The sequence below is a fragment of the Numida meleagris genome, chromosome Z (genome assembly GCF_002078875.1).
Source record: "Numida meleagris isolate 19003 breed g44 Domestic line chromosome Z, NumMel1.0, whole genome shotgun sequence".
Lineage (NCBI taxonomy): Eukaryota > Metazoa > Chordata > Aves > Galliformes > Numididae > Numida > Numida meleagris.
In genome coordinates, this window is record NC_034438.1 from 10,068,314 (window position 1) to 10,081,086 (window position 12,773).

The 12,773-nt window shown below is 37.0% G+C and overlaps 1 long non-coding RNA gene across 2 annotated transcripts in view; it reads left to right on the forward strand.

The window, feature by feature from the left end:
- The window catches only part of LOC110389729, a 90,429-nt gene that overhangs the window by 22,348 nt on the left and 55,308 nt on the right, over positions 1 to 12,773 (forward strand). For both annotated transcript variants that reach the window (XR_002433356.1, XR_002433357.1), the window contains exon 6: positions 651 to 12,396. This is a non-coding gene — a long non-coding RNA (uncharacterized LOC110389729). The remainder of the gene's footprint in view (positions 1 to 650; positions 12,397 to 12,773) is intronic.

Below are 12,773 nucleotides of genomic sequence, written 5' to 3' on the forward strand. Positions count from 1 at the left end.
GCCATTTTGTTGGCAGTCCTGTTGAGGTAACTGGTAAATAAACTTCTGTGTTTGATTTTGTGTCAGGATTGTTTTGAACACTTGGTTTTGATTATCCAAGTTTTCTATTAGATACTTTGAACAGCTAGTAAGTAGTTCCTGACCTTTTAATAACCTGTTTAATAGTATCTTGATCTGTGATTTGGAGAAACAATTCTAATAACTTAGGATGTTATTATATTTAGTGTCCTGTGTTCATGGGCTAGAGAGCGTGTAGTTTCAATCAAATGCTCACAGCCAAGGGGAAAGAATATGGATTAATAATGATTTCTTTAGAAAGATGTTACCTACTTAATTGTTGGTATCTCTCTACTTGACATATAGATGCTCTTTAGATTTGAGTTTCTAAACTACAATATTTTTGTGTTGAGACAAAATACGAGACTAGATGTGAAACTTATTTTAGTCTCACACCTAAAACTCTGCCTTCAAGAGAGAACATGTGTTTGTGAAGTGTTGTGAAGTGGTATTTTTTTTTGTGTAGGTGTTGAAGCCTATTTTAGTTATGTATGTTCCATATTTTTTCTGGATTTTTCTGGTATTTTTTAGTATTGCTAACTATTTCCATTGTATAATGTAAATAATTTTCTATTCTGTATCTTTATTTTCAGACTCTGTTTAACATTATTCAATTAGAAGATTCCTCTCCATCATCAGCTGTGATTCAACTGTCTTTCCAGTACTGTTTTCTCTCTTCTCCCTTTCTGTTGTCAGCCACTGTCAGCCAACCCTGATCTCGCAGAAATGATTGAGTCTAGCAAGTATGGCTTCGAACCTACAACCAAAATACTCCAGTCAGTATTGAAAATCTTAAGGAAAATCTAACTTGTCACATCCTCCAGCTACGATATTGTTTAAGGTGTGCTCTGCCACTTCTATGAAACAGAAGTCTTGTCATAGCTAACTACAAATTAAATACTGGAGTTACTGGTATGAACGTGTGGTAGTGTAGCAGACTGATGTGTCCTCATCCTGCAGGATAGTGTCAGAGAAAAATTAGCTCCTCCCGCATTAGAAATATCCAGCCAAGGAACTGAGAAGAAGGAAAAGGAAGCTGTCTTTTACATTTCTTTAGGGTGTTGCAGTCATGAATGCTTTTCATCTTAAAAGTATTAGCAATATTAAAACTTGTCTCACCTGTTTTCCCTAAGAGGCTCTCTGGAGGTCCCATATGCATATTATGAGCTTTCTCAGTCCTCCAATGAAATCCAAAATGGATTTGATATTTCTCCCAGGTGTCTCTCAAGTATTTGAGTTAAGTGGGTGTTAACAAAAATGTCTCAAAGCCTTAAACAGTCCAAATAATAAACCATTTCCCCTCTCTATTAATTAAGCTTTACTTGTATGCTGCTGTGGTCATAATACCCCCTGTTCTCCAACCATCCAAAGTCTTTCAGGAAAAACTGACTAGATTTCCTCATGTTGATAACAGACTGAAGTCTCTATTCCTTTCTTTTTCTTTTAAAAATAAGATTTATTTTTATGAAGCTTTTACTTTGCAGATTGTCTTTAAAACATACCTTCAGTGGTGATTCCAGATGCAACAACAGCAGTAACTGTCAATTTTTAGTTCTAACAGGGTCAAGTTAACCTTCAATTTCTTTGCCAGAAATGAAGTGCTAGTAGATGGTTTTTCACATGTCTATGCAGCCAATAATAGCTTGTAGTATTTTACTCTCAGAAAGAGTCTTCAGGCCTTCCTTGATGTACCATAAACACTAATCTGCAAGCCCTACTTCACTCTCCCTAAGACCATAAGGCATTTTGTGCTAAGTCTTCAAGGAACTAGAAGTGGGGAGCTTATAATGGAAAACGCTTTTCTCTGCAGCTTGCTTCTCCTAGAGTTACACCGAAGCCAACATTTTCCTTATTCAGAACATACTGCAGAATATGTTTGTCCCATCATCAACTGCAGGTTTGTAATCGTGCAAACTGAGTTCACTGTCTGTCATTATAACCCATCTTTGTCCTTTGAAGCCACTGTTGCCAGCCACACAGAATTGTCCTTCATACAATGTTAAAATTTTCCAAGAGAAGCCCTGTAGTGCTCCCAGATGTTGCAATTTGTCAAGCATACTATAAACAATAGTATGGACACCAAGGCAAAATGTACAATTAATTTATTATCGAAAGTGATCGTTTAATGTGGAATTAACAAAATTTAATAGTAACGTAATATTGCAATGATATAAAATGAAATAAATCCTCCCATTTTTCTCCCTCTTGTGATTACATAAAAAAGGCAGAAAAGTTAGCGGCCATCATATAAACTGGCTGTTCTGGAAAGTATTGTTTTCATAGAATCACAGAATCACCATGTGTCACAAGTAGTGGAAGTACTGCAAAATGAGACAGTGACACTTACACAAACTTATTACAGAAAAAGTACTGGAATTCCTGCAGTATTTTTTAACTTTGGAATTTGAAACATTCTATGTGTATTTAAGTAAAATGTGATCCACTGATAAAATACGATAGTGATTTGCTATGTTTTTCAGCCTGCTTTCAATGTTTTCTTTACCTTTGCACATAAATGGCTATGCAGAACCACACATTACCACCCACCTTATAGGTTGGTGTCAACTACATGATAAGAATGTCCACACAGGGACCATTGGTTGGGTGACTATATTATTTCCTTTATTGGCTTATCTCCAGTGAGGTGTCTGCAAAATGTTCCAATTGATTTTTAGGCACAGAGCCTATAATCTGATATGAATGTGACAATTCTGTTTCAAAAAGATGGCACGAATGCATATTACTGGCTGAAAGGAACATTTTTTGTGGTCACCCATAATGCCACTGAATATCAGAAATTCAGTCTCTCAAGCATCTGAAAAAAATTCCATGTCTTTGCATATTTCAAACTCCAGTGAGAAAATGGATATTTTATCTCAGTCTTCCAGCCTACTACTGAAATAATAATGAGCTTCGTGCTGAATCCTACAGTTCCACTGATAACAAAAATTTCAGTAAATTCAGAAAGAAACTGAACTTTTTATATTTTGGTTCCATTATGCCAAAATGTCTTAAATCATGTGTGTCCAACATTTTGACTTGCCTTGGCCACATTAAGTGAAGAGGAACTGTCTTGAGCCACATAAAAAAAATAATATAGTTAATGTATTTAACAAAACTTCTATTTTATTCTGTTTTTTTATTAAAACAACAAAAAAATGGAGTGCAGTAAAAACATAAAACTAGTGAGGTATTTGACCTTGTTTTCATGAAACAGTGATCAAATATATATTGAAAAACAAGTGCGTGTAGTGTGTAATACTCATGGGTTTCTGTTTGACTGAGTGTGCGTGGTGGGTGTGTGTGGTGGAGTTTGCACTGCACTGCACCCTCCCCTCCACAGCATTCTGTTGTTGCCTGCGCAGGCCATTCTTGAGCTACGCACAATCGACTCACAAGAAATATTGCTAAAAATCACGTAATAAAGGTAGAAGTTTATCATCTTGTGTGTTTGCATTGCTAGTGGTCCAGGGCTGCATGTGGCCCACGGGACGCAGGTTGGACGTACCTGTCTTAAATGTTGCCTACTCACATGATTAGAATGTGGACTGAAAAGATACTTAATTTCTTCCTATGGACAAATATAAAAGGAAATGGATATCACAATCAGTTTAGAGGTTTATCAGTCATTCTGAAGAGTTATTATTTATTTTTACCATTTTGTGTACCAGCTGCTTTAGTTTCCATGGTAGGAAGGCTGTTGTGGATAAAAATGGTTCTAGAGAAAGCAGCCTCCCCTGCCTCCTCTCTGTGATGGACATGAACCTTGAAGGCTGCCACATGAGAAGGAACCAGAGGTCCAGAGTTGGGATCTAGTGTCCATTTCTACCTTTTCCATTTTTGTTTGATTGCCAAAATCAGTTCCTAAGGTAACAAACCAGTAAGTCCAGCTTCATTCCTAACTGCCATTTCTGCCACAAATCAAGAGCTGTGATGATTCAGGAATTCTATCCTTACACCAAAATGAGAGTATGTCGGGTGCAAATCATTGTGAGGATATGACTGTTGAGCACTGCTCCACAGATGATATTTTCAGTTTGGGTTCAGATCTGCCCGTTCCAGCAGTGCTGGTTTTGGAACATTGTGCAAAAAATTTCCTTGTAGTAATATCATCACTGCAGGTATAGAATTAAAACCTTGAACACTTCCTGGACTTTACTGCTACATGTGTGTTTCTAGTGAAAGAGGGGTAACTTTTAGAGTGACTTACAGGGGGGGTTGGCAGAGCCACATATTTCCTGTAATGGGCAATAATAATACCATGCTTTTGAAAACCTATACTTTTGGTTATCTACTGTGAAAATTTCTACCTGCGCACACCTTTTTTGTATGAGTGAGTGTGGCAAATCTGGGAATGTATAAGGCTTTCTGTTGAATTTTCTATGAACTGAGAAGCTGAGGAACCTTAATGATTTTGAGAAGTCCTTTCCAATCTTAGTGATTACTTGATTCCGTGAAGTACTTTTTGCAAGTTGCACCTACAACCAGAGTGATCGGTTATTGCCCTCTTCTCAGAGCTTCCACATGACTCCTGGACAGACTTATCTGTTAACTGTTGTCAGATCTTTCAGTTTGAGAATAAATAGGCTAAATACAGCTCTGATTAATGGAGTAATTGGATACAGTACCATGTAAAGAGAGCATGAGTTTCAGGAACTAGGTCTGCCCAATTCCTACTCTCAGAACTGATGGAAAAAACTGCTACACAGATGGAATCATCATTTGTCTCTTTAAGAATGACCCACCTCAGAGAGTTTGGAAAAAGAAGAGCAGACCCTCCCTGCAAAAACTAAATAAATTCTTGAAGAAATTTTCCCTTCAAAGCATTGCCATTTGTGCAAAACTTCAGGCAGATCTACTTGGCAGCTGGATGGCAGCTGCACTTTATTTTATTTGTTTCCATCTCCTAAGAAAAAAAAATTGCCATTTCATGTCACATATGCTCTTAGGGTCTCCCTCTCCACAGTTATTGCGATTATAATACTGGTTTTAGGAAAGGAGGAAATTTTATTCTTCTTGGCTGATTTTTTGTTCTATATTACTTTTTACTGATAACAGGGGTATGTACTGAAAGAATTCTGTAAATCAGGCATAGGAACATGTGGTGCCCTGGATTTGGGAGAAATACAGATGCATAGTGACAGTCGTATCTGTCTGAGAACAAATTCTATCAGCTGAGAAGACCCATTTAAGATAATTATTAACTGGAAAATGAAACTATGCAATAAGAAACTGGTGATGTCACAGTATATCTATTTCCTTGGGGAACCTCGTGGGAGTTCTGGTATCCTACCCATCCATGTTCAAGTGACCAGTTCTGTGAACAGGTACTTGCAAAGTCTAACATTAGTTCTGCTTGACTTTCCACATTTCTCTTTCTCCCACAATGTCACAGAAGGACTGAGTATTGGCAAGGATAGCTTATATACCTGACTAATTTGCTTACCACTGGAATGTTGTATTTTACTGCTCAAAGCAGAGTCCAAATTCTTGGCAAGCTCAAATGAGGAATTTGCTTATGATTTTGTTTTGCAGTGAGACTTCTCCTAATCGGAAGTGCACTGAAAATATGACTCAAGTTGATAGTTTGCTGACAGCCAGTTTGTTTAAAATGCCTTTTCACATTTGTGTTGTCTGATGCTATAAAGCTGTGGATATATAGACAGGTAGGTCCATATTTTGCCTCAACACAGACTTGCTGAAGGCGCTAAATAAATCTCATCCTCTGAATGAAATTACCTTAGTGACAGGGCATAGCTTCTGTTTTCGTTACAAGAATGGTTGCCACAGTGGTAGGATAACCCAATTTTATCAAAATTTTTAAGTATCAAAATAATCTTAGCAGATCCGCTTTGATCTTCAGAGTTTCATGGGATTAGAGGATTAGTGTGCTCTTTGTGGGTGCCAGCACTGAGTTTAGTGGTCTGACAGACATTGTAAAGAAGGAGAGTTGTTCAAAAGATATTTTCAGCCTCAAGTCTCCAGAGGTTTGGATAGCTTGGAAAAGCTTCAAATATGCATCTGAACACACAGTACAATTCATACTGCCTTCATCAGTTATCCTGTGTTTGAGAAATATCAGTAGTGCTTCACAGCCTCTGCATGTTTTTTTCCTTCCTGGGTACTTTGTTTTCCAGCATAGATGTAATACAGCCCCTAGCTAAATAGCTGGACACATGCAAACATACAAGAATTTGGGGTATTAAAAAGCTTTCTTTAAACAAAACAAAGTGCTTCTTGGTTCATTTAAAAATAATCATAGTGCTTGATTTACATATACTTTGGAACATCTGATGAATAACTGTTCCAAATCTATAATTTCAGCTACTGCTTCTGGCACAGATTTAATTGCGTTAAGAAATGTAATCCTAGAAGTACAAATTCAAAATCTTTGCACATTCCTGGCATTCCAAAAACATGCATAGTATTATAATTTAGCTTTATAATCAAGCCCCAAATGCCCTCCTTGCCCACTGGCTTGGAAAAGAGTTGAGAGCCCTTACTCCATCAGTGCAAGAGAGAGGTGAAACAATTTAGAGCAACCCTGGAGAAATTAATTTGCTTAAAATTTATTTATTTATTTATTTATTTCCGTTTGGAGTCCTCCCTACTGCAGTTGCCGTTTCAAAAATATCATATTAAAAGTCATAATGATCTCTTAGGTCTATTGTCTTTGTGTCTGTATAGAACTGGGGTAATATGCATGTACTGACTCAAGGATTTCAGTGAGAAAGCATGATATATATTGCCCCTGACCTGGCTGTAGGTTGAAAAAGGAAGCGTAGAGAGTTGATTGTGCCTTAGAAATCTCCATGATCACTGGATCCCCAAGTGTTCATTCATGCTTTCTGACCTTCAAGATAAGCAACACTATGGTGGCTAGAGTAGGGAAGGTGAAAGATGTGTGAAATCTCAGGATTTCAGTGTAATATCAAAATTAACACCTTTGCCTCACTTTTAAATTCTTCCTTTGAGTTAAAGTTTAAACATGCTCTATATTTTAATTATACATTATGTGTTAATAAAAGGTATTATGTATTAATAAATACTATGTATATATAGTGACTTAAGAAATTGGTGAAGAGTGTCAATGTTAACCAAAGCCTTGGCATCTGAAGGTCACTGTCACAGAGGTACTGTCACACTTCTGACACAACTGGCTGGCAAATAAAACTGTTTTACTGGAAATATATACTTCATATACATCTTTCATTCTCTGATCTTTCTGTATCTCTATGACTTTATGTAATTTTCTTTGTTCCTGCTATCTGATAATTGTTGCCAGACTCCATGATTTTACTGTCTTTGATGCTACCACCAATGTGATGGGCATTACCTGCAGCGATTTGTAAAGCTGCTCTCAGACCAAATTTTACCTGAAATACCATCATCATGTTGACCAGAAACTAAACATCCAAAGAGTGAGAGTAGAAGCTGTCACAGAACAAATGAACTTTTTGCCGTCATAGATTAACAGTGACTTCTCCTGTTTATTTACGTGGCACGTGACAGCATCATGACACTTCTTGAAAAATCTTTGTCATAATAATGATCAATTCTAGTGAGGATATTTAGATCATTATTGATTAATTCCTAGTTCAGGAGAACCAATCTTCTCCATTACTGTCAGAAGAAATTGGAAGGAATCAATCACAAGTGAATAAGAATCAGAAAGTGGCCTAACATTTTTGTATTCTGAAAGGAAAGAGATTGCCTGAAAAACTGAAGTTTGCCTATGATAATGCTCCAGCTTCTGCCACTGAGTCTTCATCCTTCTCCCTGGTAGAAGAGCAGTTCATCTTTTAAATCTTTTCAGCTCTGTGTTTCTCAGCTGAATGCTAGTTATTGTCTGTCCTAAAGGTGGCTGGATTACATTCCTAAAACATCTCAAAAGACCTTTCTTTTCATTAACTCAAAGACAAAAAATGAGTTTTTGTATATGAATTCAGTATTTTGTATGAAAATGCAGGCTCTCTCTCTCTATTTTAACCACAATATAAATCAGCACAGAAAACAATGTAGGTTTTGGCATCTGTGTAATGTTAGTTTTGAATGATGAATACATACCAGGTTAGGGAATTACAAAAGCTGCTTGTGTGGTATGTTACAGATTTTCCAGTGTATCTCCAAGTACTGGAGCTGTTCATGTCCCAGATTCTCTGTTGTTCTCCTTGGCATTGCCCACTGGGATTTCCCACTAAGCACAAGGAATCTTCCCTTGGAATTCATCTGCCCAGTAGTGTTAGAGGGCTATGGGGAACTTCTCTGATACAGAACCAGATATCCTAGGTCTGACTTGACATATTTTTTTGAACTGTTCTCAAAGATCTTTAAGAGATGCCAGAGCATACTAAAGAACCTTATTCCAGTGTTTCCACATCTTTTTAATTAGAACGTATTCCCTAATATCCAGAAATATTCACAGTAAGATTTTTTCTTATACTTTCTTCTGTTTCATGAGAAACAGCTTATTACCATTGTATTTACAATCTTTTATATATCAGAGGGATACAATCATGCCCTTTTTGATTTTCTTTCTTTTGAATAAATTAAGCTGATCTATAACATTTTTTTTCCAATACTCTTTCTTCTATTCACTTCTGGATTCTTCCTGGTAATCTACATCTTTCAAAAAATGTATTGTTAAAACTGCACAGTACCATCTCATGCCTCTTGATCCCCTTAGAGAAGGTGGATTAGCTGTCATTCAGCTCTGTATTGCTTTAACTGTACTGCTATCCATGTTTAGTTACATTTATTTAATGTTCCTTTGGATATGTATCTCTATATTCTTGCTTTAGATCTATTCTACTAGAAACTGTAAAACAGCAAAATGCAGTCTATTCTTACCGATAAGTTAAATTTCAACTATTCTCTCCTTAAATGTAAAATTAGTTACCCCAGTGATGTATTCTGGTTCAAGAATTTTAATGCAGGCAGTTTATGATATATACAAGCGAACTGAAAATTTCTCAGTTCATTTTTAATACTCCTCACATAGATTCTCCCATTTACTTGGATGTTATGTTGTTGTTGTTTGTTCCTTTAGATGGGATTTGGTTATCTTTGGAATACTGCCAAGATGTTATTGATGGTCATTGCTAGTGTTAAATAAGGTTCATATTTGTTAAGAAACCATGCAGTTTGTTAAAGGTTTTTGTCACAATCTGATTAGAGCACACAGCAATTCACTTAATCTGGTATTCTGGTGTTTTATCTCCAGCACTGGCCTTAAGGAAGAAAACCCTGAAATAGAAAATTACGGTAAAATATGCACAAAGGCAAAATTCTTCCTAACCCTACTGGTTGGTGATTGGCTTATTCTCTACATAGTAAGGTCCCCAAATTAAATCATGTTTTATGCAAGAGAGGGTATTTGTACAGTTCAAGTAATACATCATCTTCTTGCAAGTCCTTCAATACGTTTTTCCTTCAGTTATTCATGTTCACAAGATACAGTGGATCATTACTTAAAAGAATGCTGTTTTTTATTTATTATTTTCAACACCTTAAAATGAACAGCCTTTTGATCTTGCTGGATTTATCCTTCACCCCATATTACAGGAGAGAGTAAACAAACTACGAACAAATAAATATTCCCAGAACTGTTCAAATATTTTTCCTCAAAATTGTAGCCATTCCTGATCTGTTACCATTTTTTTTTGACTGTTTCCGTTTTTACAGTTTCTGTTTTCATTCGGAGTTATATGGAATTACTTATCGGATGCCAAAATCTGCCAGTGGTGTAACAGGCATTTATTTGTGTTGCTGCAGTATACAGTGATAAGTGAGGGGCAGAGTATCTTCCTAATTCAAACTGGTGAGAACCCTGTACACCCGGAGATTCTTGAAGTCTTTGTGAGCATATTTGTGATGAATTCTCAGTCTAAATATAAAATGTGAAATTTCCCACAAGCCCTCATAGTACAGCTCACAGTTGCTGTAATATCCCAAAACTTCTACTGAAAACTAACCCAGACAATTAATACAGTCATCAAGTTCTCACAATTTTTTAAATTAAGAATCATTACATTTTAAAGCATTTTTTTTTGCTCCTATTTTTCTCATCTGCATCCTGTCATATTGCCTCTTTCCTTTACAGGATGTAAAGCTAATACCCAGATTTTCAGAGTCCAAAGATACCAAAAAGTTGGTTTGGCTTACATGGTGGTGACCACATAAAAGCTTTATGCTTTCCTCCATTTCATGTGGCTTTTTACTAGGATGGACAATAAAAGCGGTAGAATAAGGCTAGGTAGCTCATCTAAGCTTACTGTAAAAAAGAAAAAAAAATAGATGCTAATGAGGAAAAAGAGAATATAATCAAATGTCCAACTGAATATGTTATCTGATGAGAATTATTTTAACAATATAAATATGGCAAAAGTAACTGTTATCATTATCAATTTTATGAGCATCATTTTAGGAAGAGCTTCAGACTGTGTATTTAGAGCCTATATATAACAAGAGATTGAACTGTAGTGATAGATCATGTTAATTAGCAAATATTTAACCTTAGTTTACAAGATTGATCTTCAGAAGTGATGATTCCTAGCTGGTAAATCTGTGAATGAAGAACTGGAATGGAAGAATGGTAGATTTGTAAGAATACATAGTCTGAGCAGCCACATTTGTCAGAACAATGCCCTGCAACTCATACTCCAACAATGGCCAGAAGCAGACTTGTAAGGCAAATCTATGAATTCAAAAATATTCAGCACAGCATCCCTGGAGCAATCTCACAGCCTGCCACAACTTGTTACTCTGTGGCTTCTTGGCTTTGTGTTAAACTCCTCAAGTCTCCAGCTGAGACCCTATGAACCCACAGCACACCGTAGTAGAAAGTTTTGTGTCTTGTCTTTGATCTGCCTTCTTCTGGTAGGTCTGTTTGCTGTTTGTCCCTTCAATCATTTCTAAAATGATCTAAACAATCTGTTGTAAGTATACAAAGTGCAGTTCTCACCTCATTTAGAGGCTTTTCAAGGTCACCTGCGAGACTCTTCCAAAGTTGCAAGATCTGCATAATGAACAGTTTAAATTCTAGTAAAATATTTCTACACATTTCAACTAACTTTAAGCACATTTAGGTTTGTAGACTAAACCAGTTGCACGAGCTCTACTGTCACTGGAGAATGACAGAAGCTTCTGGATGGTGATTCATCCAATTTATTTTAGGCACCTATTTTTGGCTGAAGTGAGTCGCCTTTTGAAGGGCTTTGTCCTTCCCTGACAGAGGAGTCTGGATGGCCAGTGTAGACAAGCTGCTCCACTTTTAGAACTAAAAATATATTCCTTGAATCCCAGTCTAAGAGCTCATAAACAGTATTTACTTTGAACTCTTGTAATTTGGAAAGACATTGTAATCTGAAATCCACAGAGGAATAAACTAATGAACTAACAATACGCAAGAGAATAGCACAGTCTTCCAAGGACCTTGGAAGGTCCGTCTAAATGAATAAGGCACCCTGGCAGCAGAAACCTAGAATATAGAAAAAGTCTGGCTGGGGTCTGACTTCAGATCAGACTCAGACAGTCCTCAAGAGGGCTGTTCTGGTCAGGTGTTCTGCTAAGAGAGGAGAAGTGTTAAAATACCACAAAACTGGGCATATGAAAAATAAAACTTTGTGTTCTTACCATGCAGCCTGTGTCTGTTAACCATAACACAAATCAGAAAAGCATTGTTTGATAAACTTTCACTATACAGGCTGCGTGACTTGGACATGGTCTGAGTAGTTCAGCAAATGGCTTTGCTCATACAGATACTGATACAGAATTAGGTTCTCTGAATGTCTAGCAATTCAGTGCTGTTTTGTTGTGGTCCCATACAAACTTCCCCTCTGCTGAGGACGAGGATATTGATGCACTTGATTAGATAGCATCGACCCAAAACTGTCAGCTTGAGTTTACTAGAGATACTAACAGAAACTTAACTTTCTCATTAACACTGATGCACACATTTTTGCTTTTCACACACTAAGCAATCATGCAGCTGGTTTGCTCCTGCTCCTGTAGTAGAACAGGTCTGTTTCCCTTCTTGAATTGTGTGTGTTGTTTATGTGTAAGCTAAGAGATTTCTGTAGGCCACGTGACGTTCCACTGAGTTCTTACTTGTGATGTGGTTAGATCAACTGTGGCTCTCCTTGTTTCCTTCTGCTGGTGCAGATAAATGATTGCTGACTTGAAAAATGTGGGGACTTGTAAATGCAGCTAGAAACAACGGAGTACAGACAACTCAGCTTCTTCAGCCAGGGCCTTCCACTGCACTGGAGTCAAGGCTCACCACCAGTAGCTGCTTGTAAAGCAATGGCACATCATGACAAACTCTTGACAATCACACAAGTATGTACTCCCAGTTGCTCACCACCGCTCAGCTGTTACTATTGCTTTTCCATGTGAATTCTTTCCTGAGTATCCGGAGTCAGTCAGATCTGTCTTTTGCTTCTCACTAACTTTGATATTGTCTTGTCATATCTTCTTTTAGCTGAGATTTTCATCTGAATTCAGCTGACATATAATAGCCTGGAAATGAACAAAAGCTGGGTCAAAGATATTTTTCTTCACCTCCACTAACAGAGATGACCTTGGTTGAATGAAGATGTTCGTGTGGTTTTTTTTAGCACTGTGTACAAAAAGAGGTGTCCATGAATATGTGGGCAGAGAACACCCAGCTTGAAATTTTCAGGCAAAACCTTTCTTTTTTCTTTTTAGACACCATG